The sequence below is a fragment of the Oryctolagus cuniculus genome, chromosome 1 (assembly GCF_051225735.1).
Source record: "Oryctolagus cuniculus isolate XC-2025 breed Fujian yellow rabbit chromosome 1, ASM5122573v1, whole genome shotgun sequence".
NCBI lineage: Eukaryota > Metazoa > Chordata > Mammalia > Lagomorpha > Leporidae > Oryctolagus > Oryctolagus cuniculus.
Genome location: NC_142867.1, coordinates 66,613,337 through 66,640,043, shown reverse-complemented (window position 1 = coordinate 66,640,043; position 26,707 = coordinate 66,613,337). Strand labels below are relative to the sequence as shown.

The 26,707-nt window shown below is 59.6% G+C and overlaps 1 protein-coding gene across 5 annotated transcripts in view; it reads left to right on the top strand.

The window, feature by feature from the left end:
- GDPD5 (glycerophosphodiester phosphodiesterase domain containing 5) overlaps nucleotides 1-26,707 on the top strand; it is a 73,823-nt gene that overhangs the window by 4,175 nt on the left and 42,941 nt on the right. For 4 of the 5 annotated variants that reach the window (XM_051850926.3, XM_051850925.3, XM_051850919.3 and 1 more), the window contains exon 2: nucleotides 20,091-20,173. The gene's annotated coding sequence lies outside the window, so the exon portion shown is untranslated. Of the gene's footprint in view, nucleotides 1-18,576; nucleotides 18,644-20,090; nucleotides 20,174-26,707 lie in introns of all 5 variants that reach the window. The other variant, XM_051850915.3, reaches the window with a different exon arrangement.

Genomic DNA, 26,707 nt, shown 5'->3' with positions numbered 1-26,707 from the left:
CCAGCACGCCTGGCCTGTGAGCCGTCTTCTGGAGGCTGAGGAAGGGCAGTGCTGGGTTGAGCGAGGGGCCCGGGGCGGGGGCGCTGGCTGGCTGGCTGGCTGGCTGTGTGGCCTGGAGCCGTGGCCTCCTGTCTGTGGTCCCGGAGGCCCTGGGCTGGTGTCTGAGTGCCTGCGTGCCCCGGGGCCTCGAGCTTTCTGCGGTGTCCTCTGTGACCCCGGGAGGAGGCGGAGGAGACCACAGCAGCAGGGGCAGAGGATGTGGTGTGACAGGCTGCTGTGATTTTTGGCCTGGGCTGCCGTCTGGGCCAGCAGGCGCTGTGGGCACCAGAAGAGGGGTGGCGGCCTGGGCTGCAGGCAGCATGGTCATTAGCAAGGCAGAGGCAACCCTGTGATTGGGCACTGGCTGGGCCAGCCCAACTTAGCAGGACTGGAGGCAGGCTGGCCCAGCCACAGCGGGGGTCATCGGCAGGGCAGCTGGCAGGGCACCCGGCTTCTCCTCCCTCTGCCACCTCCAGGGCAGTGGCGGGCACACACTTTGTAGTCAAGGCATGCCCTTTCTCCTGCTGGTGGCTACCAGGCCCCAAGCCGCCGCCTCCTAGGAGCTCCCAGGACTTCCCCCGAAGCAGACAGAATCCAGGGCTCGTGGTCTGGCTGCCTTGTGGGCACTGGACGCTGTGGCCCCCACGCCACCTCTTCCTCGAGTGCCTAGTAGCGTGCCCGGCACAAGATGGCAGCCCCCTGTGCCAGCTGCCCCTTGGCAAGGGCTCGATGCTGGCCCTGTGGTTTTCCTTCCTGCAAAACGGGGTTGTTGTAACGCTTTGATGAGATGAAGGGAGCGGGCGCTCGGGGACACACCAACTGTGCGAGTCTCCCTCCCGTCCCCTCGCTGACCTCGTGAATGGGTGACTCAGTCTAGCGACTGAGGGAGGCCGGGAGGGCGTCCCCTGGGCTGGGCGGGGCTGCGGTTCCCACTGCCTTCCGCTGAGCTGCAGGGGGTGAGCGTGCAGCTGAGGCCTGGCCGCAGCCTGGCTTAGATTGGCGGCAGGCAGCAGGACGTGGGTGTCCAGAGCCCTGCTTTTTCTTCTCCGGCCCCACAGCAGGTGGGACCCAGCCAGCAGGTTGCTGGGCAGAGAAGTGTGAGCCCTTCCTTCCACAGAGGCGCATTCATCTGCTCCTAGCCCCACCTCTGGGGCACGCGCACGAGATGTGACCTGATTGGCAGTCCTGGTCTGCGGGGTGAACACACAGATACAAAACTTCCAGATTGTGGAAACTGGCCAGTCCCAGTGGCATCTGTGGCTAAATGGCATAGGGTAAGGCTCAAGTGACTTGATCTGACCTCTCTGGGTCTCAGTTACCCCATCTGTAAAGTGGGGATGACTATAGCACCTGCTGCACGGGGCTGTGGTGAGGTTCAAGCACTTGGAACGGTACCCGCACATGAGGAACGTTGGCTGTTCTCGTCCGCACATCCAGCGCTTTGCAGAGGAGCAGGGAGAGACCAGGTGCTCAGGCAGGGCGTTTGGAACGAATCCCTGGCCAAGGGCGGCTGCTTTGTGGATTGAATGAGCGAACAGCCTGGTAGGGACAGAGGACAACACAGCATGCCACAAGGAGAGCCAGGGTGGGCAGGGGGTCAGGGGGGGCTTCCTGGAGCTGGGCACTGCAACAGCGTGAGTCCCCTGGGTCGGGCCCACTGGGGTCAGCATGAGAAATGAACTCGGAGCATAGCCAGCAAGGGAGGCGCTGGGGCCGCCCCAGGACTGCCGGACTCCTCGGGCCTCCCTGTGCGTGAGGTTCTGCTCGGAGGGCACGAGAGGCACCGAGGCAGGCGGGCAGGGAGCGTGGGCTGCTGGTCCAAGAGGCCCAGCTCTTCCCAGGCCTGGGAGCCAGTCTGGAGAAAAGAGTAAACAGGCCTGCTGCGTGTGAGGCGGGCCAGGAGGCACAGGGGGTCTTCAGCACTAATCCTGCAGCTGTTCCGCCTTTGAAGAATTCATCACACCCTCTCACCCGGGAGGCTCAAAGAGAAAGTCCTCTCCCACGGAGGGAGCCAGGACCCCCCCAGGATCTTAAAGGGCGCACTCCAGAGGCCTTCTGAAGGCAGGGGTCCTCTTTGTGGCCAGCTGTGGGGCCTGCAGGGCACCCTCGTATTTTGCCTGCATCCCGCTGCGGTTATAAGGTGGTGTCAGGGACATAAATGCCTGCCTGTCCCCAAGAGGCAGGAAGGGCAGCGGCGGGGGTGTAGGGGGCACCCAGGCCACAGCTTTTGCCCCGGCTGTGCACTGCCATCGCCTGGGAAACTCAGAAGTCCTGTCCAGGCCCCACCTACAACCTCTGTGGCCGGCTCCAGGCATCAGCAGTTGTGCCAGCTTCCCAGGGCGTGCCTGGTTCAGCTTTGCCCCGCACACACTGTTAAGGACCAGGAGCTCATTCCTCTGCGGACCCCCCTCCCTGCCTGCAGAGAGGGAAGAGCCTCGCAGCCCAGGCAGCCCGGGCTCCAGCGCGCCTCTGCTCCCTGCTTGGGTGTTGTCCCTGAGCCTTGGTCGCCGCCTCTGAGAAACGGGACTCGTGATCAGCTCCGCGTGAAACAAGGCCGTACACGGAGAACGCGGTGCCTGACACGGCGCGGGTGTGTGGCGGCAGGGCCAGGCTGGACCCCTCCCCAGCCACCTGAGTCCTGGCCTCTGAGGTTGTGGCTGGCGGGGGGAGGGAACCACCCCGAGTCCCGGGACCCTTCCCACTGACCCCCTGTTCCCAGTGGCAGAGACAGGCAGTGAGCGGGCAGCGAGCATCTGGCTCGGTTGTAATGGTCGGTGCCGGACTCCTTCACAATGAAGCTTTGTCTGAAGCCGCTTGTATTTCCACCCAACCGCCCTGCCCGCGGGGGCCCCTGCCCCACCTGGGGGAGCTGAGGGATGACAGCAGGGATTCGTTTCCTGTTCACCTGGGGGAGGGTGTCCCCCTTGTAGCTGACCCGGCTGAGCAAGTCCAATACAGCTATTTCAGACCAGCGAGGGTTTTGGAAGCAGGAAAATTTGTGTCGTCACTTGCTGGCGATGTGACCCGGGCCAGGCATTTTATCGCTCTGTGCCCCAGCTTTCTCTCTGGTACGATGCGTACAGTGCTGTATGTCTCCAAAGCAAGCCGAGTGTGGAGTGCTCGGTGCGTGCCGTGGAGTCAGTGCTCAAAACCGTCCGCGAGCACACTCCCTGGAGAGCTGTGTCCCCCACCCCCTGCCTGCCACACAGGCCACTTCCTTGTTCCCGGCCCTCACCTGCCGCAGTGGTCTTGGCCAGGCTCAGCAGAGCCAGAGGCCTGCACGCTCAATCCTAGTGCCTCCCTGCAAAGCATTGCTCTGGAAGTGTTTGTCGCGTGTGTATTTAGAGGCAGCACAGCAGTGGGGGTGTTCACACTCTTCCTCTCTGCTTGAGCAGTGCTCCAGGAGGGAGACTCGGGGGCCGTGCAGGGGGACCCTGTGCTGGGCCTGGCAGGCCTGGGTCATGGCCTGGAGCCGGGGAACCCACCCTGGGTCACAGTGGGCTTCTGGGGATGTCTGAAGACCCCTTCCCTTCCTCTCCCCTGCTCAGCCCGCAGCCAGCCTGGGAAGCCAGCAGATCAGGGACCTGCCGGTGGCAGGAGCTGAGTTCACTTCCCAGACCTGGGCTTCCAAAGGCCAGCCTTGAATTCAGGGTTAGATGGAGGGTTCTGGGGTGGGGTGGGGGATGGGGGTAGCACACCCTCCTCTGGCCAGGAATTCCGAGAGCCTGGAGCTCCTCCTCCCAGGCTCCCAGCTGGAGTCATCTGACTGAGGTCACTCACGATGGCCCAGCCGCCGGCCTGGGAGGAGACCTGCTTTCAGCTTATTTTGAGAGGGGAACCTGCGGCTCAGAGGGGTTCGAGGCCTGGCTGAGGGCCCAGGACCCCTCGCTGGGGAGTGCCGAGGACCCTGCAGGGCCAGGCCGTGCCCCGTGGGTTAGCAGCAGGGCATGAGGCAGGTGGAGCACCCTGCTCTGTGGTCCAGAAGAGGAAAGCTGGGGCTCCTGGAACCATGGGGCCTCTCCCAGGAGCAGGAGCCATGGGCTGCGGTCAGTTCCCAGTGCCCCCGTGGACTTCAGTACTTGGGTTCACAGACAAACCAAGACTTCACTCTTGTTGCCTTTGGACACCTAAGAGCTTAATGCTGCCAAGCACTTTGGTGTCTGCAAGTGTCACCGAATCCTCGGGGCAGGCTCTGGGGAGGAGGCCTAGGACTTGCTTGGGAGGGCAGAGCAGGTGGGTTCTGGAAGCAGACACTCCTGGGTCCACATCCCACTCCCACCAACTCTCTGACTTCAGGCAGGTTAGTACCCAGCAGAGCCTCAGTTTGCCCATCTGTGAAAGGGACAATCTAGCTAACAACAAGTTGGAGGCGACACCTGTCTTGCTTGCTATGGTGTCGGCCGTGAGGATGTCTGGAACACTGGTTCTGTGCCTGGTGCCGTGTCGCGTTTGTGATTTATCAGCCCCACTTTCCAAATGAGAAGATGGAGGCTCAGAGAAGGAAGGCAACTTGCCTGAGGTCACACAGTGATTTTGCTTGCTCCTCCGACTGGCTGGCTGTGGCATTTTTTTCTGCAGCACCTCCCTCTCCGTCCTCAAGTGACCTGGTACCTCACTTATCCAGAATCTTCCCTGCAGTCTGCCGTCTGCCATCGGCCTGCGTCCCCTTGCCTGGCACACAGAGGCTGTTTCAGTGGTTTGTCCCGTGCATGTGTGTGTCGAGGAGCTGGTGTAAAATGTAAGAAGCATGTTCCCAGGCAGCTGAGGCGTGTGTCAGGCCCTGCGGGTTTCTGTCTGCTCCTGATACCTTCATAAACAACTATAAGGGCTCTGGTGGGAAGCCTCTGTGAAAAGGGCGGGTTGCCCCCTTTGCCTGCACAGGCCCACGCGGCTCACCTTGCTGTGCTGGTGTGCCGAGACCCCTCAGTCCCTACACCCATGGACCCTCGGGGGCTGCATTGCTCAACTCTGTTCTGGCTCTTCCTACCCCGTGCCCTCAGCCTGCTGCCCACACACCGGCCTTCAGCAGCCCGGCGCCGCTCTCTCCTCCCCTGGTCTGTGCACAAGTGTGCATGTGCGTATGCCCTCCTGGTGTGCTGATCCTCTCAGCTGGGGGCTGAGAAGTGGGACAGCTGACCTTCCTAGAATTAGTTCATTGACTCATGGCCACCAGTGAGCATTGCTTCCTGGGAATTCCAGCCGTCCGTCCGTCCCACCCATCCGTCGGTCTGTCCTGATCAAGGTCCACTGCGGTGGCTTGTGATCAACCAGGACGTGACCACACCGCCCTGGCAGTCCATGCAGGGAAATTAGGACGCACGTGGCAAGCGCCGGAAGAGGGCTCTGCAGTTTTTAATCCGCCGCGGCTCGCGTTACCACACCGAGGCTTCCCAACAGCTCGAGAACAGCGTTGTCCCCATTTTGTGGATGATGAAAGCGAAGCAGAGCAGGATAAGGTCCCCGCCGCAGCGGGTCTCCCCCTGGCCCGTGACCTCCTCCCTCCCTCCCTCCCTCCCTCGCTTCCATGCAGGCTGTGCGATGCCGCAGTCCCTTTCTGCTTCGGTCACAAAGGCGTGTTGCGCGGCTGATCGCAGACCTCCTGCAGGCCGGCCTTGGCTTGGTGCCAGCCCCAAACGCCCTGCAGGGCACTACCCTGTCCCACAGTGGCCAGGCAGGGCCACATCCAGCACACACTTCCCAAACTGGACTCCGAGGAACCCCAGTTCCAGGGCGCAGTAGCAGGCTTAGGATGCATGGGCACACGAACTCAGGAAACGCTGGGGTGGGTAAAGGAGAGCGGCCTTCGCAGGGCCTTTTGTGCGTTGATGGGAATTAGGGATCTCCGGCAGGCCGCACACTGCCTCCCCAAGCTTGTGTGGACTTGCAGCTGCCGGGCTGGAGCTGGGGAGGGGGCTCCAGGGAGAGCTGGTCCTCCCTCGGCTGTCTCGCCCCGGGGAAGCTCCAGCTGGGAGCCAGTTTTCTCTGTCCAGGATCGATTGCTTGTTGAGAAAGCATCCCGGAATGCTGTGTGGCCCTGGGAAGGACTTGGTAACAATGGCAGAACTTCAGGCAGCAGGGGCAAGCGGAAGGAGCGGGTATTTCTATTCTTTCATCCTACAGACGTGCGTATCTCGGGCATCTGCTTTGTGCCAGGCGCAGAGCCAGTGCTGCCAATGCCAAGTCAGGTCTGACTGAGAACCTTCCATTCCCCTCCCCAGGCCCACTGAGGGTTTTTAAAGAAAGAAAAGTCTAAGTCTTAAAAAGAAGTGACTTTAAAAAAAAAAAAGATTTACTTGTTTATTTGAAAGAATTACAAAGAGGGAGGGAAAGAGGGAGGGAGGGGGAGGGAGGAGGAGGAAGAGAGAATGAGAATCTTCCATCTGCTGGTTCACTCCGCAGAAGGCCACATGCCAGGACCTTCATCTGGGTCTTCCACGTGGGTTCAGGGGCCCAAGCACTTGGGCCATCTTCCACTGCTCTTCCCAGGCCATTAGCAGAGAGCTGGATCGGAAGTGGAGCAGCCTGAACATGAGCCAGCGCCCATATGGGATGCCGGCATTGCAAGCAGCAGCTTTACCCGCTACACCACAACACCAGCCCCAAGAAGTGATTTTTCATTGCTCTGGGTCGTTGGGGTGGGTGGGTCGGTGGCACTTTTGCCCAATGAAGTGGAGCTGCACCAAGCCAGGAGCCAGGTCCTCCCAGTGAGCAGGTATATGGGAGGTCAAGAGTGTGGGAGGGAGGGGCACGTTGTCCTCCTGAGATCCATCAGCTGGGACTTGGTTGAGGGAGGACCCGAGTGAGGCCCTGGCCAGCTGGGCAGGGTGGTCCTGGAAGAGTAGCAGCCAGAGCCTGGGGAGAGGGGCAACCCGTGGGTCTTGGGAGTGAGGGGTGGGCTAGGGGATGGGGAAGCTGCAGGGCAGACCCTGAGGGTCCGAAAGCTGGCTGGGTGGACGCCATCTAAGAGCACCACGAGGCTGGGACCCTGTCACATGCAGCGCAGTGTCCCTGGTGCCTGGCAGGGTTTGCAGAACGACAGGACTCTGCCACGGTGGGACCTCAGACGAGTCCTTTCCCTCTCTGGTCTCAGGCCCCTCACACTGCGGGGTGGGCAAGGTCACCCTGCATCTCCGGAGTTCTGGGTGTGTGCTCCTGAAGGCCCGGTCACTCCTCCCCACCCGGCGCCCCAGCCGGGACCAGAGGGTGCTGTGCATTCTCTCTCCTGCAGTCGCCCGCCAAGCCCAGACAGTGCAGGGCTCCCTTGCTGAAGGCTCTTCCAAGGCCTCAGACAGTGGTGTGGGGGCAGGAGGGCACGGCTGGGGTTGGGGGTCGTGTGCATGCCACAGCGTGGCCCAGCATCAGGACCTCTGCTGGGCGACACGGGCAGGTTCCTCAGCCTCCGGGTCTCAGTTTCCTCTTCTGTATGTGAACACAAAGGACTCTCGGCTGACACAAGCACGCAGTTCTGGTCATCGATGATCCTTGTCCATTTTCTATGCATCTGCAGGCCCCTGTCCACTCACCGTTCTCTGGAACTGCTCCGGGGGTGGAGCGGGCGTGGCTGCAGGCTTCTCCTGCTGGGCGCCGATTATCCAGGCCACAGCGAGCGAGCGGAGCTGGTGGTGAATTATGCACAAGTTGCACACACAGCCCGGCTGCAACCCAGAGAACCACAGAGCTGGCTGTCGGTTCCTGGGGAGGAATGAGGAGCCTGTGTCTTTGGGTGGCTGGTGAGGGAGTGGGCAGTTGGGGCCACTAGGCACAGGGCCTGCAGGGCAGAGCATGATGCTAATTCCTGTACTCCTTCCACTGCCCCACAGGGACCAGGAGGCATGAGTCAGGGCCCAGGGCACCTCCTGTGGGGGCCCACAGCCCACCGAGGGGCAGCATCTTCTCCTAGGGTTCTGGGGGTCCTACCCATGCCCCAGTTCCTGGGCAGCTCCCAGCTGGTGTCCTGGCCCCAGCAGGGTCGGGGTGGGGGCAGACAGCTGGCAAGGCCGGGTCCCCGAGGCCCCACAGATGCTCCCTGTGCTTGGGCAGGCTGCTGGTGGTGGGGGGGGGGGGGGTGGCAGACAGGGCTAGTGACATGCCACAAGCAGGGCCTTGAGAAAGAGCACCGTGAGCAGGAACCTGACTCGCCGCTCCCCCTTCCCTCCCATCTCCTGGGCTCAAAAGGCTGAGCAGGCATGTCCCTGGGCTCCTGTCCCAGCCCTGCCTCTGTCTTGGCCTCCCCCAGCCTCCACTGGCCCTCCGGGGAAGACCTGCCCGTGAGGCCAACCTGTGACGCCTGGTGTGCACTGATTCGTAGGGGAGGTACACTTCCGGGTCAGAGCCAAGGAGCAGGCAGGTTTTCGATACACAACCTGTGGGCTCCAAGCAGGAAAGAGGATGTTTCCATCAGGTCAGAGGGGCCCGGGTCACCCAGGCATCTGTTGACCTTCGCTGTGGAGCCAGGCAGCCTGGGGCGGGTCCAGAGCAGGTGCCTGGGCGAGTGCCTAGGCCTATTTATCCCTATGAGCCTGGCTCTCGGGGCTGCTGGGAGGCACCCAAGAGCAAGAGTCCCTACAGCCTTGCTGGATGGTGGTGCTGGCCAAAGGCTCAGGGGCCAAGGCTGGGTTCCTGTCTTGGAGATGGACAGGCTCCGTGATGTCAGGCCGAGTGGAGCATCCGGAATAGGACAGCTGGTTAATTAGCCGCTGCGTGCTCCCCGCACGTGCCAGGGGCAGCCCTTGCCAGGCCATGTGTGTGCTCAGCTGGGCAGCCTTGGCCGTGAGGCTGTGTCTTGTCCCCTGGGTCTCGGCTTGTCCCTCAGATGACCTGGTGGAGCAGCCACTGTGTTGGGGGACCATGGGAGCAGGAGACAGCTGAGCCCCTGGAGCCCTGGTCTCAGGTGGAAAGAAGGGTGGGGGGCACTCGGCCCCCTATTCCCTGTGTGACCTTGAGAACACGCCCTTTTCTCTCGGCCTTGATTTTCCCACATGAGAGAGGATGTTGGGAGAGGAAGTTCTGGGAAGCCGTGGCCACAGTGAGGCGGCCTGGGCGTGGGCACTCCCGCCCGCAGGCTCCTGCACTTGCCAGCGGCTGCCGCGCCTCTCAGGGCTGTTGGTGGGCTGTGCTGGCCCTGCTGGTGGCCGCCTTGCCCTGCAGCGTCTGGCAGCTCTGGCCCTTCCCTCTTCCTCTGCATTTCTCCCGCAAGGCCCAGGAGTTCCTCGCTAGGCTGGGGGTAAACCTCAGCACTGAGTCCCTGGGCTGTACTGGCCAGCCTCTGCCCCTCAGGGGCCGCTTGGGGAAAGTGAGGTGTGCACCCCAGAGCCTACGTCAGGTCTTTGTCAGCCTCCTGGACCCAATCTAGGAAGCACTGGCTCATGAGACCTTCAAATGTTGGCCCTGACCTCCAGCCAGCCAGGCTGTCCCTCTGCAGGCTCCCTGAGCACCCAGTAGGTGACCCTCCAGGGGCCCTCAGGCCTCAGTCGGGTCACGGGGCTGCCCCCCAGCCCTGTGAGTGGCACGCCAGGGGCTGGTGAGTGCTTAGGGGCAGCTGGGAAGGAAGCAGGCCCCCCGCTCAGCTAAGAATAGGAGGCTTTGTGCCATCTAAGTAGCAGCCTCCCAGCCGGCCTGGGAGCTTAGCGAGCAGGCTCGAGGCTGCCCTGGGTCCTCCTGGCGGGGGTGGGAGGGGGGGTGCTGGGCAGGTGCCAGGCTTCCCCGGCTGGCTCTCTCCTTTCCAGGTGATGGTGACTTTTCCTTTACGCATGAGGCGAGGCTCTGCCCCTCCCTTCCCCCTCTGCAGAGCAGCACCCCGCCACCGGGTTCCTGGGGGGGATCCTGTCTTCCAGGAAGCATTCAGACAAACACACTGGCCTTCCTTCCAGAGGAACAAACAGATCGATGAGAAGAGAGAGAACCCACAGTGGTGACCGCATGTTGTGTGCCTATTGTGTGCCCTGGCCTCATCCAACCCTCACAAGGGGCAGTGATGGAGGCGTCCGTGTCCTGGGGACGCAGAGGAGGGAGCTGGGACAGGAGCAAGGGCTGGCTGTCTCTTCCTTCTGGGGAGGAACCTGGGGATTCCTGAGGGCGGGGGGAGGAGGGGAGAGTGAGGATTCTTGGAGGGAGTCTGGGCACTGGGGTCTGGGCCCCCTGGCTGTGGTGAGCCGTGCATGCGCATGCGTAGCCCTGTGTTAGAGTCCCGCTCTGGGCCGCATGGCTCAGGACGAGCCATGTTGTGCCCCAACCCCAACACAACACGGAAGGGGCGGGGCTCTGTCTGTTGTTTTAATTCAGCCAGATCTGCTTGGGCCTCAGATTTGCCTTCTGTGAAGTGGGCAGAGACTGCTCGGAGCAAGACCGCAAGGCGGTGATTCTTGGTGCTTTGACCAGGGAGTACCCTGGTCCTCCTGTGCAGCTCCCCGCTGCCTCTCTCCCCGCTTCGCCCCCCTATAGCGAGTCTTCCTAGCACGGGTGCTGGGAGGCCACCCAGGAATCCAGGCTCATCCTCTGCACGTGCAGACGGGAAGATGGAGGCCCCAGAGGACAGAGACATACGGGAGGTGGCGCTGGGGGCGCTGGTGGGTGCTCGGGCTCTGCCTCTTCCTTTCAGGCCGGCGCCTGCTCACTTCTGGGGCCCAGCTTTTGGGTGGAGCTCTGGAGGGCTCAGGGCCCTGAGGATGGAGTCAGCTGCGTGCTAGGAGGGAGGCGGGGGCTGAATGCACAGCAGGGGACAGTGTAGCTTGGGTTCAGTCCCTGACTCTAACAGCTGCCACCTGTGTGATCTCGGGCAAGTTGCTTAACCTCTCTGTGTCTGTCTTAGATTCTTCCCCAAAGTGGGGAGAACGATAGTTCCTGCCTACAATGGGTGTTCTAGTTACTATTGTTACATTAGAAATCACCCTCAAAACTTCGATCATTTTATTCTCACAGTTCCTTTTTTTAAAAAAGTTCATTTATTATTAATTTGAAAAGCAGAGTGACACAGAGAGAGGTCTTCCATCTGTGTTCAACCCCCTCCCCTCCCGCAATGCCTGTACAGCCAGGGCTGGGCCAGGCAGAAGCTGGGAGCGGGACCCTCATCCAGGTCTCCCATGTGGGTGGCAGGGGCCCAAGTACTTGAGCCGCTGCCTGCCGCCCCCCAGGATGTGCATTAGCAGGGCACTGATTTGGAATTGGAGGTGGGACTCAAGGCCGGGCCCCCCGGTATGGGACACAAGTGTCCAGAGCAGTGGCTTGACCCTCTGCCCTGCAGTGCCCACCCTTCATGGTTTCTCTGGGTCAGGAATTGAGGATGAGCTTGGCCCCGCGGCGGCTCTGGGTCAGGGTGTCACGTGTTACAGCCAGACGGGGGCTCGACAAGTGAGAGAGCAGCCAGGGAGGCTGGAGCTTGCTGTGTCTCAGGCTCCCTGTCTCTGTGGCTCATTGAGCTCTCCCACAGTATGGCGGCCTCCGAGCAGGCTGTGTCTGCGTGGAGGCTCAGGGCTGGAGCAGGAGTAGCCCAACAAATGAGGCAGAAGCTGCATCATTGTGTCTGACCACCTGGCCTTGGGCGTCCCCCTGGGCCCTCTGGGCAGCGAGGGTGTGGGGGTCCCACTGGGAGACAGACACACAGACGGGCAGTGCTGCTGCAGGTGTCTCTGGGGGTACATTCGCCCCAGCAGTGAGGGCTGGTGGGGTCCAACACAGGAAAAGGTCTACATCAGTGCCTGGGCCATGTGTGGAGGTGGCAGCCAGACAGAGCCAGGGGCGATTTTGACCATTTGCAATTTATTATGTGATTTTTTTTTCTTTTTAATTTGAAAGCCAGAGTCACAGGGAAAGAGAGAGGTCTTCCATCAGCTGGTTCACTTCCTGAATGGCCTCAATGGCCAGAGTTGGGCCAGGTTGAAGCCAGGAACCAGGAGCTGCTTCTGGGTCTCCCACATGAGTGCAGGGGCCCAGGGACTTGAGCCATCTTCCACTGCTTTCCCAGGTGCATTAGCAGGGAGTGGGATTAGAAGTGGAGCAGCTGGGTCTTGAATAGGTGCCCATATGTGATTCCAGCGTCGCAGGCGGAGGCTTAACCCCCATGCCACAGTGCCGGCCCCGCATTTTACTTCTAATGTGCCAACCGGAGGACCTGACTGTCCAGCTGAAGGCAGCCCCCTGGAGAACAGCGTCTCCAGTGTGGGTACTGAGGGATCTGTAGGAGTTCAACCAGGCAGGGGCAGGTGGGAAGCCTTCCATGCAGAAGGGCTTTCCTGTGCGTGGGTATGGAGCTGGAGAGCAGAGTTGCTGGGGTGGGGCTGGGGGTGCGCAGGGCTCTCCTGAGGAGAGGAGGAGACTGGGAAGGTGAGCTGAGGCCATGTTGAGGAACATGGGTTTGACTCCCAGAGGCCACAGGGAGTGCTTAGCTGTGTCTCAGGCAGAAATATGGGGGAGGCTCCTTCCGAGGCAGAACCAGCAGGATTTGGGGAGGCGCTGCACTGGGGGTGAAGGGAGCCATCAGGCTGATGGGTGTTTGCGTCAGTGGGAGTGCGCCGGGCACGCCCACCCCGCGGGCTTCCCTGTCACTCTGGCTTGTCCCTTGGTGGGCGTGTGGCATTTCTCTGCTCAGACTGGTGCTCCTGTAGGGGAGAGTAAGAGTGCGGTGGGGTAACTGCCTTGGCAGAGGGGTCTGGAGGAGCCTGGCAGCCCCTGCCCCCCACCCCTCCCCCCTCCCATCCCCTCCAGTGCAGCTGATAGAGCCGGAGGAGACCCAGGGGCCCCTTTCTCGTCCCAGCTCCATCTTTGAGAATGACCGGGCATCCCTCCCTCAGCCTCTCCTCCTCCAGCACTCCTTCCCACTCTGACTGTAGCCTCAGGGCCCAAACAGAATGTTCTGGGCTGTCCAGTGGGCCACAGCCTCAGGAGCCGGCCTGGCCTCACTACTGGAGGTGTGGGCTCGAGCCCAAGCTGTTTCTAAGCCGCTCATGTCCCTGTGACCTGTTTTCCCAGGGCTGTGCCTGCAAGGCATGTCGTGGCCTCTTGTGTGTCTGCGAGGGTGCACTCTGTGGCCGTCAGCATGTCTGCCCCATGGGGGTCTGTGTGGTTGTCCAGAGTGAGGCCAGCCCTTCCGGCTCTCCCCAGGCCCCTGTGCCAGCTCCTTGTGAGTGGCGTGCAGGTTAGGGGTCTGTGAAAGGGGCCATGTGTGAGAAGGGGCAGAGCAGGGGCAGTCCTCACCCTGGGGAGATGCAGACATAGCCCATGGGGCAAGTTTGGCTGAAATACAAGTTCCAGGTTTGAGAAACCTCTTGTGGGGGCCACTGCCACTGAGCTTGGGTGCCAGGGACCGCAGTCAGATCAAACACTGCCCTTGCTCCCAAGCCAGCCCTGGTCGTGAGATGTACTGGGGGGGCACTAGTGTGGGTACTGCCCAGGCGACACAGGGCACAGGAAAGCAGGTGGCGGTGTGCCCATACCTGCAAGCAGTCAGGAAGGCTTCCTGCAGGAGGAGTCTGAGCTGAGGCCAGGGAGGTTTATGGGAAATGATGGAGATGGAGTAGGGCCTGGTGTCAGGTGAATCCGAGGAAGAGGGAGGTAGGTGCCTGCTTCTCACCTCCTGGCTCTGGAGAATGCAGGTGCCCAAGCTGAGCTAAAACGGGGAGGAGCTCCCACTCGGCCCCTGTGGGTGTGAGGTACCCTGGGGATGGCCAGAGAGTCGCGGGCTATGTGGTCCTCAGCACAGTCCAAGCAGAGCTGGGGGGAATGGAAGCCATGGGAGGGGATGATATTATCCGGGAGAGGGTGCAGGGTGAAGCAAGGGAGGAGGGATGGCATAGAGCAGATCCCAGGCCTGAGCAGAAAGTGGGCAGCCCCACACACTGGGGTGGGGAGGCACAGGGAGGGGGGCGGTCCTTGGGAAGCCGGGAGAATGCTCCCAGGAGGGCGCGGTGCGCAGGCGTCGCTGGGGACTGAGCCGTGTCTGGGCATTTCTGCATGGAGAGGCACAGTTGAGCAGAGTGCAGTGGGTTCAGCGCTCATGGAGACGGAATTCGGGATGAGAAGGAAGAAAGGCCCCTAGCTGGTGGACAGGGGGCATGCAGGCCCGTTTGCTGCTGCCCAGAGGGAGCCAGGGGAGAGGCAGGAGGAGGAAGGGGAACCCCTGCTCTGTGCCGGGGCCACCTGCATAGCAGGGGCGGAGCTGGGGCCGTGTGGGCGGCCCTTAGGGCTGCCAGGACCCTGCCCTGCATCTTCAGCAGCCACAGGGCCGTGGGAAGGCTCCTCGGAGGCAGAAGCCCCGCAGACGCAGCACAGCCTCGTAAACCTGGTTCCGGGTCAGGAGCTGAAGCCTAGGGCTGGGTGGAGTTGGCCCCCTGGGAGGTAGCTTGACAGAGCTTCAAACCAGAGCCCTGGGAAGGTCAGGAGAGGCCCCTGCCAGCCCCTCCCTGGGCCCAGCCTCCAGTGGCTGGCAGGATTGGGGTGGAGGGTCTCCCTTTGGGGCCAGCCCAAGTGCCCCCTGCGGTGTGGTCAGCCCTGCTCCGTGGGAGCCAGGCCCATCGCCTGTGTTGGCGCTGAGTGGCAGCGGCCAGTGTTTTTACAACTTGTTTTCCTGGAGTTGGTTTGAAGTCAGCCTGCATTCCCTGAATGTCAGACCCGCCCTGATCCACGAGATTGACCAAAACAGGGTCTGTGCCAAGGAGAGCAACGCGAGGACTTACTCATCCTCCTTGGATCGTCCACACAGTCTCCCCCATTCCTGCCAGTGAGAGAGGAGGAGAAGGAGGAACATTAGCCTGATGACCAGGAGGGGACAGTGGCTGCTGGGGCCATAAACAGGCTCAGAAGCTGCAGGCAGGGTGTGGCGGGGTGGGCCTTGCACCCCACAGACCCCCCTTTAAACTCTCTGAAGTCGCTGAGCTTCAATGTCCCCACCTCTGAAATCCGAGAGCTCGAGGCACCTTCCTGACAGCTGATGGCTGGGCACCACAGACCCTGACACAGGACCCCGTAAAAGCTATGTATTGGGAAGTTTTCCAGAGAAAACTTGCACAGGGAGTGGACAGAGGGAGCAGAAAGAGAGGAGAGGCAAGAGGTCACTGCAAGCATTCCCTGGGCGGGAGCTCCGGGGACAGGCAGGTCCCAGGTGGCCCTCCCGGGGCAAGGCTGCAGGAGAGGTTACACCTCTGCCTGCTTGGTCACTGCTGCAGGGCTGTGCTGGGGACAGCATGCCGCTAGGGAAAGGGGTTCCAGCAGTCTGAAAGCAGCCTGTCCCCACACAACTAGCTGGTATGCCCTAAATGGCAGCGGGCTTCCGGGGGATGTGGGCGGAGCACGACAGCATCTGCTCTGGAGGACTCATGTGGGGGTCACACATGGAGGGTGCGAGGCAGGTGTTTGGCCTGGCAGTTGAGATGCCCGGGTCCCACTCCTGGCTCCGGCTCCTGACTCTGCCTTCCTACTAATGCAGACCCGGGGAGGCAGCGGTTCATGGCGTGTGTAATTGGGATCCTGCCACCTATGAGGGAGACTGGGATTGGGTTCACAGCTCTCAGCTTTGGCCCAGCCCAGGTCTGGTCAATGAGGCATTTATTGAGTGAGCCAAGGATGGGAGTGCGCTCGCTCTCGCGTGCACTCACTCTCTCTCTCTCTCTCTCTCTGTGTATGTCTCACATACATTTTAAACGTGGTTTTACAAAGCGTGTAAGGGGACAGGCATTGTGGTGCAGTAGGCTAAGCCACTGCCTGGATGCCTGTTGCTCTACCTCTGATCCAGCTTCCTGCTCGTGCACCCTGGGGGGCAGCAGAGGATGGCTCAAGGGCTAGGACCCCTGCCACCCACATGGGAGAGTCACTGAAGTTCTGCGCTCTTGGCTTCAGCCTGGCCCAGCCCTATCCATTGTGGGCATTTGGGTAGCAAACCAGCAGAACTCTCTCTCTCTCTCTCTCTCTCTCTCTCTCTCTCTCTCTCTCTCTCTCTCTCTGTGTGTGTGTGTGTGTGTGTGTGTGTGTGTGTGTGTATCCCTCTCTCTGTCATTCTGCCTTCCAGATAAATGAGTAAATCTTTAAAGCATGTGAGGTGCTGACTGCCCAGAGCCTGGCACAATAAGTGACGATTATTAGAAAGGCGTGTGCAGAAGGGGGAGCCCCCGGATTGAGTGATCAGCAAGGGGCAGTCCCTTCTGGGAGCTTCCCTGAGCCCCAGGTCTTCTTTCTCGGCTTCTAGAGGCTGAGCTGGTCCCAGCCCCCACCATTCTTCCAGGTGACTGGGCCTCAGGGAGTCCCCTCACCAGCCCACAGAGTAGGAGAGGAGCAGGATGTGACGGGGCTTATGGGTAGAAGTTCGGTCAGCTCCATGGAGGCCCTGCTGGCCCGTCCCCGCCTCAGCTGGACTTGGCTCTTCCTGGCCTACCCCTCCATGTCTTTTCCCAGGCTTTTGCACAGAAGGTACTCAGGGCTTAGCTGGGGGACTCAGCTGGGCAGCGTGTCCCAGGGAGGAACAGCAGAAGCTGTCCTACTAATCCTGGGCTCCGGCTCTTTGCCTATAACTGGTGATGTCAGCCGGGGGTGGTCCTGATGGCACCCCCCCCCCAAACCTCTCGCCTGTCCCCAGTGATATCACGAAAACTGTCACCAGGATCCGCCTTCCCCATGGAGGCTTCTGAAGTGCAGCCCTGTAGATGGTGACAGCCCTGGGCTCCAGTCCAGATTCTGTTATCTGCTGTGTGACCTTGGCCACACCCCCTCCCCTCTCTGAGTCTCGGCCCTTGTTTAACACCAGGTGACTTCAGCATGGTGCTCACCCCTCTGGGGTACAGCTGATGCCCTCAGAGGTGGAGTGACTTGCAGATGATCACACAGCACAAGGGTGGAGGTGGGAGGGCCAGGCCCTGCCCCCAGCCCTGCAGCTGGGTAAGGAAGTGGCCCCAGCCCCTCTGTGGTTGAAAACCTGAACTGAGCTCCTGTGGACAGGATGAACTGAGTGGTCAGTCACTGCTCTGTTCTCACCTGCTCACTGTTTACTGAGTACCTGCTGTGCTGTGTGAGCAGTTCTGTGCCCCGAGGGCACAGTCCCAGTGTCGCCAGATTTCATGACTGTGGGGCTGGGAACCTGCAGACCCCAGGGGTGAGGGTGGACATAGGGCAGTGATGGGGCGGGGGTGGGGCTGGAAGCCCTCTTTGTCCCACAAGCAGTGGGGCGTGGCTGTGCTGGGGTGACAGGTGCCTGCAGGTGTCAGGGACAAGCTTGTCTACTCCCAGGTGTTGGTTGCTGCCTGTGATGGGTCCAGCTGTGCACTGGCCAGGGTGGGCTGGGAGACAGCTTTGATCCATGCACCAAGCCCTCAGCCCTCAGCCCTCAGCCCTCAGCCCTCGCCTTGGCTCCTGCCTCCTTTGCTGTACTTCAGCGAGATCACTGGTCAGCTTGTTATAATCAAGATTTTCATATCATTTGTGTTCTGATCCAAAAGATGAAAAATAAAATGCAATTATATTGAAAGTATAATAGAATTTGAAATATGTTCATCAATAATGAAAATTAACAAAGGAAAACATTTTCAGAACCTGATTTTATGAAATGACCTATTAAAATAAGACACCATAGTATCTGATTTTAAAATAAATTAAGCAGAGATGAAGCATTAACCCAGGTTTTGACACTTTTACAAAAAGAAACTACAATTCTAGTGTCCAGTGTCCATCAGCTGCCAAGTTAAAGAATGAGTTTCACTCTTCACATTACCTTAGTGCGGTATGAATCGTTACGTATCGTAGATTGTTCCTCAGCCGCCTCGTACGTTTTCTGTGACTCCCACCCTGATTCACGAGTGCTTTAGAGCCACAGAGGAGAACAGGAGGACGTGCTGGAGGACGCTCCGCAATCCCGGAGACGGAAGCTTGGTCTTGCATGGAGCCGCTGCGCGTGGCCTGTGCCGGCAGAAGCCTCGGCAGGTCCGAGCGTCCGCCCTCCCACGTGTGAGCCCCTCCCCCACCACGAACTCCCCCTCGTCAGGGCTTCTGGACAGAATCACCTTGTGTTCTTCATGTTCAAGGAACGGGGAGGCGGCTGCCTGGGGCCCGAGCGGGGGCGCTGGGGGAAGCCGGTGCTCGGGGAAGCCGGTGCTCGGGCCCACAGGGCTCCCGGGTGCCGTGGGCGCCAGGCTCCCGTCTGCGCTCCGATGTGTTTGCATGGCCTGTGGGGCTCATGCTGGTGACCCTTTGCCCACAGGGTGGTTTTGGAGTGGATCTTCTTGCCAGTGAGATACTCTCTACCATATAGTTCACCATGAGCGAACAACAGAGCTTTCGCTGTAGCTGGAGGTTAAATCTAGGCAGCTTAATCTACTCACTCATTTCATTCATTCATATACACGTTTGTCCGTTGAGTTTCATGGAAAATCCCAATAGGTACAGCTCTATCCCTGTCAGCCTCCTTTTGCAGGTGTCCTGTCTAGAAGAGCCACTTCCTGCCATGGGCGTGAGCACTGGCTCCAAGTAACTGACAGCGCCCACTGGCCCTGGGCTGGTGCTGGAAGCCAAGGTGGCCTGGAGCCAGGATTGGGACATCCAGCCACTCCCACATCTCGTTTCTAGGCTAGCGACTGGCCCAGGTGGATCCCCAGGGAGGACCTTGGCACTTCTCTTCCTGACAAGACCTGAGGTACAGTGGAAAGGGCACTGGGCATGGAGTCACAAACTTGGATTTCTGACACCAGCTGCCTGGTGACTGTCAGTTCCCTGCCGTTCTCTGGGCCTCCACGTTCAAGTCCGCCCCATGGGGGGAGGGTCGATGGCCGTGACCTGTGCAGCTTGGTGTAGCGGGGATCCCATTATGAGATTGGCTTTGGGTTCTGACTCCGCTGCCCTGACAGGTGTGGACACCCCTCAGAAATCTAGAATTGTAATCCTTGCAGTGCGCCTCTCCATGTCAACCCTGTGGAGTGGGTTTTACCATTGAAACACAGAGAAGTCACCTGACTTCCCCAAGGTCACACGGGATGAGCCAAAATTCCACCCTGGGTAGTTTTATCCCAGCCACTGCCTCTTACCCAGTCTGTTCTCACTGCCTGCATGGAGGCTACTGGCCCTGCGGCGTCCGTGTCACTTGGAAGCAGCTCAGGCCCAGTGGAGACCTAACCGGTCGGATGCATTTTAGCAAGACCCCCAGGTGTGTGCGTGCAGCAGGCTGAGCCCTGGTCTGTTTGCATCCGTCGCCCCTGAGACCTCGGGATCACCACAGGAGATGAGGAAATAGTGTGTTTCTGAAACCGTGACGTGCCAGGCACTGGGGACACAGGAGCCGGGGACTGTGCAGAGATGCTGGCCTGGGTTCCCCTGGTGTCTGTGTCTCAGTAACTGAGGTCATTCCTCCGCTGTCTCTGAGCCCAGCTCTGTCCACCTGTGGCCTGACGCCGTCTCTGCAATGTGTTTCTTGTTGGTGCAGGGCTGCAGGGTCCCGCTGTGTAGGGGAGAGCTCTTGTGCTAGTGTGGACCCGGATCTTAGCCTTGGCCCCTCTCTGCCTCTGTGGGTGACACAGGCAGGCCCCGGCCCTGCCAGCCTCCTGTCCTCTAGCAGGCCAGACGGGGACAGCCCCCTTACGTCTCCTCCTCCCCCACGGCTGGTCGGCCCCTTCCCTCCTCCCTGTTCCTGGGCTGGGGGCTGCCCTGCTGGCTACAGGAGCTGGGGTTGGGGGATGGTGCATGAGTCAGAACTCGGGCCCATAATTAACCAGGCCCCGGATCCCGCCTCCGGCCCAGTGGCCCTCCCTCGGTGGCTGCTTTAGAAGAGCAGCTGGCTTGTTGGCTGCCTCGGAGAAGCAGGTTCTTCCCTGGACAGCGGGAAAGGGGCTCTGCCTTCGGGGTGGCTGGGCTTGGCTCCTGTTTGCAGGAGTGGTCCTGGGTTCAGGGTTTGGGTGCAACTGGGGGCAGCATGCATGCATGGAGGATGGTGGGTGCGGGTTGCACAGCCCTGGTGTCTCGGGGCTGAGACTAGCTGTGACCCACCCCGGGGCCTCATGTCTAGCACATGGTGGGCACAGGGCAGGACTCGCCTAGGGCTGGGTGCGGAGATGTAGAGTCTCACTGGGTTTGTCCCCTTGTCTCCTCAGCTCTGCCAGTGACGTGACATCACTGCCTCCGTAGACAGAAACCCCCAGGAGTCCAGCCCACTGCTACCACTACCTTCTTCCAGGTAAAAAAAAAAAAAAAAAAAAGAAAAGAAAGAAAGGTGGGAGGGAGGAATGAGAGACAGGCTGGCTGGAAGTCAGGGGTAACCTCACATGGGGGAGGCGCCCTGCCGTTTATGACGAAACAGCAGCATGTTGGTGTATGAGGGGGTCAGAACAGGTCTCGTGTATGGGTGAGCCATGCCCAGCTGCCTCCCAGGGTCTGCACTGACAGGAAGCCAGAGTGAGGAGCTGGAGCCAGGTGTTGAACCCAGGCCCTGGGATATGGGGCACAAGCATTTCATCTGGCATTCTAACTGCTCCCTGCCAAAGGTTTGTATTTTAAGGGAGAATCCTAGAGAGTGATGCTTCAGCCAAAGAAATGCATGGCAAATGGTGGAACTGGAGGCCTTGCACCACGGATTGGCATGCGCCTTTAAGGTGGACCAGCTGACTCCTGGACTGTCCTCCTCGGCATTTGAACGAGGCTGGTTTTCTCTGGGAAGAAAAGTTCAAGGCCCCAGATTCTCAGAGGTGCCTGGAAGCATAGGGACTGAAAAGATGTTAACAGTGCTGACGCTGGTTCTCTGGGCTACATCTGAGGCCGACTTACACCGGCTCTTATACAGAAATGTGCAGACAGATGTCGGAGGGTTAAGAAAAGTGTGTGGGAGACAGCAGCTAATTGAGGCTTTCTTTTTGGAACTTAATTTCTTCTTGGAAATTGGGAAGAGGCTAATTATTATTCAGAGGCAGAGCTCGGGCTCACAAGGGGCTCTGCGCTGCTTCCCTCTCTCCTTCCTTGGAGCACTGAGCCAGCTTCTCTGACACACACTGAGCCCAGGGCAGGAGCACAGGGAGCCCTCCAGCAGGGCCAAGGCCGGGGGTATCCTGTGCCCCCGTCACCTTGCGCAGGGCCGCAGACGCTGTGGTCTGCAGGAAAGCTTGACCAGGCAGACCCAGATCTCAGCCTGGGGAAGCTCTTCATCTGGTGGGCGAGGCAGAAGCGATAATTACCCAGCGTGGAGGCCTGTGATCACTCTCAGGGGCTCTACCGGGCCACGTGAGCCCACAGGGAGGAGGCAGGGCGCTTCTGGGGAGTGGGGTGGGCATCAGACCCAGTTCTGCTCAGGATCCGTTTGTTAAGCTGGAGGGGGTCTGGGTTGGGGCATGGAAAGGCTCTCCTGGCGGCAAAGGCACAGAGGTGGCAAGGCTGGGAGTGGTGGTGACCCTGGAGTGCAGCAGTTGGCGAGGGCCGGGCAGGTAGCGCCAAGGAGGTGGGTGTCTGGGAGGAGGCACCCAGGAGGCTTCGCTTCCCAGCCCCAGGTCCTGTTTGTAGAACAACTCTGCTATCTACTGTAAATAAACAAAGCAAGCCATGGCGCCCCAGTTCCTTCAAGGGACAAAAACTGGTGCAAGTCTCTGCCAGTCTCCACTTCCTCCTCCACCCCCACCCCACTCGCGTTCAGGTGCCCCCCCTCCCCTGGGGCCCAGATGAGGCATCCGAAAAAGCCAGCCTGGCTGCTGTGCCTGAGTCACCGGGCTTCTGGGAGGGGCCGGGGTGACAACCTGATGGGGAGGAGATGGCGAAGGTCTCTCAGGGCACTGCCGGAGGCCTGGGGATGTTCGCTGCCTCTGTCAGTGCCACGGAGGCAAGATCTCCGTCTGGGCTGGACTTGCCACGTCCTGGTGCCCTACAGGGAACTGCCCGCTGTCCAGGGACAAAGGGGCCCATGGCCGGGAGTATGCAACTGCAGACTCGGGTGGTTGGCCGCCACTTGGGAGCTGCACAGGCAGAGAGGCCGGGGCGGGGTGGGGGGCAGGTCTCCCCGCGCTGGTTCCAAGATCCCAGTGGCATTGCTCCAGGATTCTGTGATTATATGAGTCCTGGGCAAGGCCCTTCTGAAGCTCTGGTTTGGCGCACTTGCAGCCTGAGATGTTGAGTCCCGAGGAGCTGAGCTCTGCCCTCTGGCCAGGCCAGGCCCCTCTCGGTGAGTACTTGCAGCCCTGCACTGAGAAAGATGTCCTTTCTGGGCCATGAGGACCCAAGGCCCTGAGCCTGGCTCCTGTCCGGTCTGTGCTCTGAAATGTGCAGCTCTGTCCCCTGAGGCCTTAGCTGAGGGAGAGGCTCAGTGTCCCACCAGACACCAGCCTTGGCTGGCTCCTCTGTAAGACTGGGGATGTTGGCCGGCGCCCCGGCTCACTAGGCTAATCCACCTTGTGGCACTGGCACACCGGGTTCTAGTCCCGGTCGGGGCACCGGATTCTGTCCCAGTTGCCCCTCTTCCAGGCCAGCTCTCTGCTGTGGCCAGGGAGTGCAGTGGAGGATGGTCCAAGTCCTTGGGCCCTGCACCCCATGGGAGACCAGGAGAAGTACCTGGCTCCTGCCATCGGATCAGTGTGGTGCGCCAGCCACGGCGGCCATTGGAGGGTGAACCAACGGCAAAGGGAGATCTTTCTCTCTGTCTCTCTCTCTCACTGTCCACTCTGCCTGTCAAAAATAAAAAATAAATAAATAAATAAAAATAAAAGACTGGGGATGTTGGTTCCAACCTGCGGCTCTTGGGCAATGCTTCCAGGAGAGGCCGTGCGTGCATGCATGTGAACTTCAAGCACCGTGCAGGTGCCACAGTGGGGCTGTGTCCTTGAAAGGAAGGGCACCTCTGACACTGCGAGTCCTTCCCAGCTCTAGTGCTGGGCACAGGATGGAGGCAACTTTAATTTTTTTTAAGGTTTGTTTGTTTATTTGATAGGCAGAGAGAGAGCATGCGCGCACGAGCCAGTGCACACGTGCACTAGATCTTCCATCCATTGGTTCAATCCCTAAATGTCCATAGCAGCCACGGCTGGGCCAGGCTGAAGCCAGGAGCCTGGAACTCCATCCAGGTCTCCCACATGGGTGGCAGGGGCCACGTACTTGGGCCATCTTCTGCTGCTTTCCCAGGTTCATAAGCAGGAAGACAGATAGGAAGCAGAACAGCCAGGACTCACACTGGCGCTCTGATATGGAATGCCAGAATTGCAGGCCGTGGCCGAGGTGCAGGCCCAGTGGAGGCTTCTTAACTGTGTGCTGATGGGGCCGGTGGGGTGGCCAACAAGCTAAGCTGCTGCCTGTGATGCGGGCATCCCCTATGAACACGAATTTGAGTCCTGGCTACAACACTAATGTGCCCGGGAAGGCAGCAGAAGATGGCTCAAGTGCTTGGGCCCCCGCCACCCACATGGGAGACCTTGGTAGAGTACCAGGCTCCTGGCTTCAACCTGGCCATTCATTTGGGTAGGGAACCAGCTGATGGAAGATAGCATACACATGCTTGCTCTCGCTCTTGCTCTGTGTGTGTGTGTGTGTGTGTGTGTGTCTATGTCTATCTTTCACTGTCTTTAACTCTGCCTTTCAAATGAATAGGTAAATCTTTTTTAAAAAATGTACTGAGAGGCAGGCACTTGGCACAGTGGTTGTGACTGCTTGGGACCCCCACATCTCATTTCAGAGTTCCTGGTTCGAGTCCCCCTACTCTGCTTCTAATCTAACTTCTTGCTGATGCACACCCTGGAGACAGCAGATAACAGATCACATACTTGAGCCCCTGCCACCCACATGAGACACCCCACCTGGGGTTCTGGGCTCCTGGCCTCAGCCTGCCCCAGCCCTAGCTGTGGTGAACATTTAGAGGAGTGAAACTGTAGATGGAAGATCTCTCTCCATCTTTCTGTCTCTCTGCCTTTCAAATAAATTCTTTTAAAAAAGTTAAAGACCAGCAAACATGTAGCGAATGAGCTGGAGAGCCATGGGGCAGATGGTACCGGGAGGCCCCAGTTCCAAGGTGGGAAATCAGCCCTTCCCCCCAGGAGAAGCAGGGAGCGCTTCCTGTAGGAAGGCAGCCGGGAGCTCACGACAGAGCCCACCGCCTCGGGTACAGCAGGCTGCGGCGGAAGACCAGGTCCGCCTTGGCCTCCAGGCCCCGCCAGCCTCCTCCCAGGAGGAAGAGCGATCAGAGGTCTCTTGGGACAGAAGTGTGAGTAAACACGAGGCTCCAGCATCATGGTGGAAAGAGATTAATAATGACCTTAATTATGGTGTGATTGAGTCTTGGAGCACTCAGGCTGAGCTCAGCCTCAGTAACTTTTCCCTAAGGACAAGCGGGTGTGACGGGGGCCTGGGCGGTGCTGCCCACTCCGTCGTCATCTTACCGCCATGGCTCTCTCCCCAGCTGGCAGCTGCCCCTGGGACTTAAACCTCCTTCCTGCCCTGGGCCTGGCTACCTTCTCTGCCCACGCTGCTGTAACCTAGGGCCCCCTCTGAGGCCCAGAGAGGACTGGTCTGCCCACAGCCACACAGCAGGATGATGGTGGCCCAGGTCTCTCGTTCAAGCCATCAAATGAGGCTGTGCAGCAGGCAATACCTTATATATGCAGGTGCTCCCCAAAAGCTGGCTGTGGGGGGCTGGTGCTGGCGAGCAACTCGCACATTCCTCTGGAGGGTGCTGAGCTGTCAGGACACTCCGCTATCAGCCTTGGGAATGGAGGGCCCCCCAGTCTGCCCCGGGAGGGACCAGGGCACGGCCTTCCCTTCTCCCTGAGCAGCTGAACGGTTCCTGGGGCTGAGGAGAGAGCAGGTGCCTCACAGCCCATCAGAGCTGAGTGCTGGAGGGGCCTGCGGAGATCGTCAGAGGGTTCAGATTCTCCCAGGATGGCAAGGCTGAGGCCAGGGGCTGGTGGAGGCCGCTCAGCCTGCTTCCGGTGGAGCCCAGCCTCGGGCCATCAGCCAGGGAAGCCGTGACCACGGGGAAAGGGAATATTTCCTCTTCCCAGGGAGGGGGGAGTTTCCTGGCAGCCCCTGGAGAAGGTCAGGCCTCTGCTGCTCCTACCGTGGTACCTTTTGCTCCCCCGGGCACCTGGCCTCACTCTGGGCCTGCGCTGGTGCCAACCCAAATATTGATGTCCACCCTTTGAGGTGCAGCTTGCGGCTCCACGGTGGCTGGAGCGGGAATTGAAGGGAACGGAAGTGCGGTGGGGCTGGTGCCATGCAGAGTCCAGGCTGCCAAGTCAGCAGCCTCGGGGTCTCGGCTGCTTTGCTGTGTGAGGAGCTGTTTGGCCCTGGGCAATCACTTAGCCTCTTAGATACAGATATGAATATATCTGACTTTTCAAGAGAGGCGGGCACTAGTGCAGTAGTTAAGTTGCTGCTTGGGGTGCCTGCGTCTCCTGCAGTGTCTAAGGTTCAAGTCCTGGCCGCTGTGCCTCCATGTCAGCTTCCTGCTGATGCACACCCTGGGAGGCAGCAGACAATGACACCCATGGGGGAGACCTGGATTGAATTCTGGTTTAGGCCTGGCCCAGTCCTGGTTGTTGGAGACATTTGAGAAGTGAAACAGCAGATGGAAGATTTCTCTCCATCTGTGTCTCTCTGCCTTTCAAATAAAATGAAAATAAATTACTTTTTTTTTTTTTTTAAAGAAGAGGGCAGTCTTGGGCTAACAGAAAAACTGATTGTAGAACCCAGAGCATTGTCGCCATCCTTCCCCCACCCCAGTCTCCCAGTTCTTTACATTTTGCCTAACAAAATACATTTGTTACATTGATGAACCCAGACTAATACATTGTAATCACCTAAAGCTCATAGTTTATGGTGGAGCTTACTCATTGTGTTATGCGTTCTGTGAGGTGTGCCAGGTGTGTAATGACAGGTGCGCGCCAGTCCTGGGTCATACAGAGTAAGTTTTCTGTCCTACAAGCCCCCTGGGCCCCACTGGTTTGCCTTCTCCCCCTCCCCTGAGCCCCTGGCACCCACTCATCTTACTGCCACTGTGGTTTTGAGTTTTCTAGAAAGTCAGGCAGTTAGAAGTATGCAGTGTGGGCCGGCGCCGCGGCTCACTAGGCTAATCCTCCGCCTAGCGGCGCCGGCACACCGGGTTCTAGTCCCGGTCGGGGCGCCGGATTCTGTCCCGGTTGCCCCTCTTCCAGGCCAGCCCTCTGCTGTGGCCAGGGAGTGCAGTGGAGGATGGCCCAGGTGCTTGGGCCCTGCACCCCATGGGAGACCAGGAAAAGCACCTGGCTCCTGGCTCCTGCCATCGGATCAGCGCGGTGCGCCGGCCGCAGCGCGCCGGCCGCGGCGGCCATTGGAGGGTGAACCAACGGCAAAAGGAAGACCTTTCTCTCTGTCTCTCTCTCTCTCACTGTCCACTCTGCCTGTCAAAAAATAAAAAAAAAAAAAAAAAAAAAAAAAAAAAGAAGTATGCAGTGTGTCACCTCAGATTGGCTCTGTTCCTTACAAAAATGCTTCCAAGGAGTCTCCATGGCTTTTGGGAGCTGGATTGCCCATATCTTTTTGTTGTAGAATAATATTCAGGCATATGAGTATCCCGCCACTTGTTTTCCCATTCACCCACAGCCACCACCACCCCCTTTTTTAAAAAAAGAAATTTATTTATTTGAAAGGTAGGTTGACGTTGAAAGAGAAATCTTCCATCCACTGGTTTACTCCTCAGATGGCTATACCTGCCGGGGATGGGCCAGGCCAAAGTCAGGAGCCTGGAGCATCTTCCAGGTCTCCCACATGG